This window comes from Rhinopithecus roxellana, chromosome 8 (assembly GCF_007565055.1).
Source record: "Rhinopithecus roxellana isolate Shanxi Qingling chromosome 8, ASM756505v1, whole genome shotgun sequence".
NCBI lineage: Eukaryota > Metazoa > Chordata > Mammalia > Primates > Cercopithecidae > Rhinopithecus > Rhinopithecus roxellana.
Window position 1 is genome coordinate 94913235 of NC_044556.1, and position 6198 is coordinate 94919432.

The 6198-nt window shown below is 41.5% G+C and overlaps 1 pseudogene; it reads right to left on the reverse strand.

Moving 5' to 3' along the window:
- Positions 1 to 4431: 4431 nt before the first annotated feature.
- Positions 4432 to 4838, reverse strand: LOC115899257 (annotated as a pseudogene).
- Between the last annotated feature and the right edge of the window lie 1360 nt (positions 4839 to 6198).

Sequence of the window (6198 nt, forward strand, 5' to 3'; positions counted from 1 at the left end):
TGTCAGATGCCTGGAAAATCACCAGTCCAGTGTCCCTTGAAGCTAAATTTTTACCCCGAGTGTGTTGTTATTATTGTTGTTGTTTTAACTAGATAGTTTGAATCTGTGCTGCAAGTGAGACAGGAATTAAGCAGGACTTGTTTTGCAGGACCCTGCTTATAAGACAAGGTGCAAAAAAGAAGCGAACCAAAACCCATCAAAACCAAGATGGTGACAAAAGTGACCTCACTGCTCATGATACATTAATTGTAATATATTAGCATGCTAACAGACACTCCCACCAATGCCTTGACAATTTACAAACACCAAAGCAAATAAATTACCTCATATGTTCTAAAAGAAAAAGAACCCTCAGTTCTGGGAAATCCTCACCCTTTCCCTGGAAAACTCATGAATTATCCACTGCAGCTTTATTAAGTCATCAAGAAATAACCAAAAAAATAGCCAATCAGCAGCCTATGTGGGTTGCTCTGCCTACAATGCAGCCACACTTTCATTCCTTTGCTTTCTTTATAAACTTGCTTTCACTTCATCAGCTTGCTTTTGAATTCTGTCCTGCGTGGAGTCAAGGACCCATGTGGCTTCCTGAGCTGAGCCCCACTTTTGGGGTTTGCCCTGCCCCATAGGTGTGTGTGGTACAACTTTGCAGAGGTGGGTTTTCCCAGCTCTGTTCTGCACCAGGGAACTGGGCAATTTTCCTTGCAATGCTACAGTGTGGTAATGGGGCATGTGGGTATTGCTGCTGGAATGAAAGCCAAACTCTATACAATATTTAAAGAGGTTTATTCTGAGTCAAATATGAGTGACCATGGCCTATAGCACAGCCTCCAAAAGTCCTGAGAACACATGCTCAAGGTGGTTTGGTTACAGCTTGGTTTTATACATTTTAGGGAGACAGAAGTTATAGACAAAGACATAAATTAATATATTCAAGGTATACATTGGTTTGGCCCAGAAAGGTGGGACATCTCAAAGTGGGAACTTACAGGTCATAGGTGGATTCAAAGATTCTCTGATTGGCAATTGGTTGAAAGAGCTAAGCTCTGCCTAGAGAGTTGAAGTCAGCAGAAAGAAATGCTTGAGTTAAGATAAGGAGCGTGGTATAGGCCAAGGTTCTTGTTACGTAGATAAAGCCTCCAGGTGGCAGGTTTCAGAAAGAATAAGTGGTAAATGTCTCCTTTTGGATCTGAAAAGGTGTCAGATTCTCAGTTAAATCTCTTTTTGATCAGGAAAAGACCTAGAAAGGGAAGGAGCTTCTCTACAAAATGCAGATTTCCCCTACAAAAGAAGGCTTGGCAGGACCATTTCAAAATATGCAAAGAAATATACTTTGGGGCAAAATATTTTCATTTCCTTTAGGGCCTATTGTCATGTGTTGCTATACCAGAGTCAGATCAGAATTTCGTATCTTATTGCCACAAAAAGTCTGTTTTGTCCGTCTTATGATCTCTATTTTAATGATAATTTTGGTCAGTTGTGCCTAAATTCCAAAGGGAAGGGTATAACACATCTGACCTCTCTTCCCATCATAGCCTGAACTAGTTTTTCAGGTTTCTTTGGGATTCCCTTGTCCAAGGGTGGAGGGTTCATTCAGTCAGTTGGGGGACCTAGAATTTTCTTTTGGTTTACAATGTGTTTCCACGCCAGGCCTACACTAAGGGTGGGGTTCTTCAGGGTACCATATTTGAGGAAAGAGGGTCTCCCAGGATGTCCCACTTTGGCTGCCCCATGCTTTGCCTCCTGCCTCTGGTGCTCCCAGAGGCAAAGAAAGCTGAAGCTCAGAATCAAGCTTGGCAAATGTCCCCAGGCTAAAAGCTGACTCTGTTCGCTTCTCTCAGTTCCCACTTGCCCTCAGATTTTGCCCTGTGTGTTTCTTGGTTTCTTGCCAGCTCATCAGTGCTTTTAAGAAAGCTCTGATTTTCAAACTTTTTAGTTATTTTCAGCAGGAAGGATGATTTGGCTAACTAGATTGCAATATTGCCAAAAGAGATCCCTGCAGAGCTTGTTTTTGTGAAACATAAAGAGAAGAAAATGATGTTTAATAAGATGCACAGGTTGGTAAATAATGCTCTGCTATTAATCTTGTGAACAGGTATTTCAGTCATCTTATGCGAGTCAAGCACAAAGTGACTTTTCCTTTCTTCTCAGGTAGCATGAAGTGTTACAAGTCAAGCGTGTGACTTTCTGAAAAAAAGAGATAAAAAGACATGTGAAGAAGGAAATGGATTACAGAAATGAAAGAAGGGTTCTTTCTCTTGGGTTAGAATTATAAAATTTCCAAGTGAAGGTGAATAAGTCTATACTAGTGTCGAACAAGTATAGGAGTAAAAACAAATAATCCTGACTAACATGAATCCTTTGACACTCTTAAATTGGCCTTATTTTAAAAAAATAGGTACAGTTTATCTACTAACTTTTCCCTAAGTGCAGACACAAAAAGGAAACTAAGCAGGAATCCTTTTCTCTTTCACCCAGATGTAAACATGATTTTTGCCTAGTGAAAGTGGTAGGTACCAGAACGAAGTTCTCTTAACTTACCAAAAAATAAGCAAAAACACCCGAGTGAGCATCTCCTTTCCAAAGAACCCTATGCTAAGTCACTCCCCCATGTATGGATGGCTCCCCTCAGAGACAGGTAGACACTGAGCTTCCTTCCTTTGAGGAGAACAAGAGGTAAACAGCAGGTGCCACCAGACTGGCCTGGAAGGCAAGAGACCACTAGGTGGGCTCAAGGCCTTATTTTCAAAATTATGAATTGAATTTGATGACCGTTAGAGTCTCTCTCAGCTTATTAGATGAATAAACAATAGGGAGCTTTTCTTTCTTTTGTTTTTGCAGGTCCGAGGCTCCCATCTAAACATCAGCTGTTGTGAACCTCCTTGCACACACCGGGGAAAGATGCCCTGTCTGTCCTTCCTCTTCAAGGTCTCTGCACACACCTTAGCATCTCCCACAGTCCAGCACCCCTTTGGCCCTGTTCTCAGTGAGGGACAATGAAAGGAAAATCATTTGGGAAAAATTCAGACTGCAGAAGTGGCCTGCCTGAAAAGTCACAGTAACAGGCAAAAATAAAATAACCTGGGAAAAAGACTCAGTCTGCACCTGCAAACAGATAAGCAAACGGGGTCCAGCACAAAGGCTCTTTGTTCTTTGTACAATTAGTGAGCTCCTAGGAAAAACTTTCCTCCCCTTTACAGGCACATACACGGTGGGAACTTGCACAGGGAGGAAGGGGGCTTACCTAAAACAAACCCATCGTTATACAAACAAGAGAAGCAGAGCTTTGTGTTTGCCTAGAGACATACCCACAGCTGCATAAGAGAAGAATTGCACAGACAGCTTTACTGGTAAGAAAAGTTACTCAAACAGTTACAGGGAAGAGAGCAGTTTCTTACAAAAAGCTTTTAAATTCAGCTGTAACCCGGCAATCCACTTGGACTCCCCTCTCTGCTGCAGAACGCTTTCTTTTCCGCTTATTAAACATTGACTCCAACCCCACCCTTACATCTGCATTCCTTAATTTTCTTGGATGTAGGACAAAGAACCCCAGGAAAACCACTGCATTAAGGTACGTTGGTGAGACTGCAGCATCAGCATGACGGCACAGTATTAGCTCAGATAGACTCCAATCTCTAGGATGTTTCTACAGAAGAACTTTTGTGAGAAGTGAGTGGCTATGGGAAGAGGGTTTTCTAAATGTGGGGGGGTTTGAGAACGGAGATGTTAGTCTCACCTTTGACCCTGAGCTAGGCAAGTGGCCAGAGGGATGAGAAAGGTTGGATTCTCTAGGTCTAAACTATTAATAATAGCCTCACATTGGAAACTAGCCATGGCTTTCAAAGCTTCTCTCACTCAAAGTCATATTACATGACATGGCCAGTTTAATCTTCCAAACATTGTTATTAGTACCAATTCTCCTGTCTCAAATCAGTTGTGGCTGCCTTCTGCTTGTATAATAAAGTCAAAATACCTTAGCTTGGCTGGCAGGGTCCTCTGGGAGTGAGCACTAATTTATATCTTCCCAAAGTCCTGGTGTTCTATAAATGCCTGAATCCACACCTACCCTTGAGCTTCCCACTTTGTACAAGTATTTCCGCTTAATTCTTTCTGTAAAATATAGTGGGGTTTTGTTCTCAAGTTGGCTCCTTAAGAAGAGGAAGTGTTTCAGGACAAAGACAGATAGCTGTCTCTGCTATTAAGGCTCTTTGATTTGGCTCAGTACGTTCCAGTCTTGCTTCCGTAAACCATCCTCATTTGCAATTGTGTCATCCACCACCTGAGTCCCACTGTGATCACCTATTTCTAATCTCTACACCTGATTCTGGGGCATTTCAAGGTCTAAGTGGAAGCAGTAGGATGCCTTTCTTTCACTTGCAACTTTTTAGTTTATTAATCCACACAATGTCTGCAGATAACATCATTACAGCATCTTTACTCCTTTGGCTTTCTGCCAGCACCAACATTGGCCTTTGCCAACCCCCTAAGTTTCTTCATTCTATTCTTGCATTCTTCTCACTACTTTCTTGAGGTCTTTTTCCTCTCATGGAGGCAGGCCATGTCTTGCAAGTCTATGTTTGGGTTCATGATTCTTTACATAATCCAAAAAAATCATAAATCACACCAAAGTCAGATATCTTGCCACCACCAAAATAAGTTCTGAATCCAAATACAAAGATGACATCCAGTGTGGTCTTGTATATTTTGACTAATTTTTCCAGAATTTCTGTCTTAGGTACTGTTGCCTTCCCAGTGTTAAGAATATCTATGACCATTTGTTTCCTTTGAAGTATTTGGTTGGTCATGAGTTTCCTGGTCCAGATAGTTACTGTGTCATTCATGATGGCAGGTGATCTGCAGACAGCCAGGCAGCCAGGGAGGAAAACTCAGGAGGATGCTTTAAATCAGATGAGTCTATCTGTTTCTGAGCCCCAGATTGACACTTACCTAGTATGTGTGTGTGTATATATATACACACACACACGCACACACACACACACACACAACACACACATTATATGTGGTATTCATTAATTCTATCTATGGCTATGTAACAAATTACCCCCAAACTAGCAGCTCAAAATAAGAAATATTTAAGTAATTATTATTATTACACACAGCTTCTGAGGGTCAGAAATTTATAGGCAGCTTAGTTGGGTGGTTCTCTCTCAGGGTCTCTCATGAGGTTGCTATCAAACTCTCAGCTGGGACTGAAGTCATCTGAAGGCTGGACAATTCACTTTCAAGTTCATTTGTGCGATTATTGGCAAGTCTCCATTCTTTGCAGGGCCTCAGTTCCTCATCACATGAGACTCTCTCTACAGGTTGCCTGGGTATCCTCAAAAGCCAATGATGAGAGAGAGAGAGAACAGAACAGGAGCTGCAGTGTCTTTTGACCTTAATGTTGGAATTCATACATCCTCATTTCTGCCATATCCTATTGGTCACACAGATCTGGGAGGGTACTATGGAAGGGGGTTCACACAAGGACAGAGGGATGTTTGTGGTCATTTTGGCGGCTTGCTGCCATACCCAGCCATGTTTTTATGCCTCCCCATACACATTCTAACATCTTTGAAATTGGGATGCATCTTATAATCAAAGGTATGTCATAGTTTAATTGGTAAAAATCTCTAGTTAGTGGTATATAAAGTAATCACATGTCTTATAATTGTGATATCTTATTCAGGGAACTATCCCATAGGGATAGGAGGCTTCCTGAATCCTGGCTACCTCGACCATGTTGCTCATGGTTCCATCGAAAGCCTAGTTGCTGTCCCACCATATGATACTCAACTCCTTTTCTATGCCCTTGCCCACACTGATCCTTCTGAGGTGACTTCTTCATAACTTAAATGACTGTATCAGGCCTAAATCCTCCGGAAGCTTTCCCTGACCACCCTAGAACACCATAGTCTCAGTATCCTCTGTAGTCCCATAGCACTTGTTAATGATTCCATCCATTCTGTGCTTAATTTTGTACCTTGTAGTAATTGTTGAGGTTTCATGTGTACCTACTTCACATGTACATGCTGTGTATATGCCCCGTGTGAAGAATAAATGTTGCCGTATGCATTTGGAGTCCTGTTTTATTTTTAAAGCAGAATTTTGGGACTCTTCATAAAACAACAACAACAAACCTCTGCTCCTTGGGTGAAATTTTATAACTAATCTGATAGACAAAATTATAATAATCAGAAA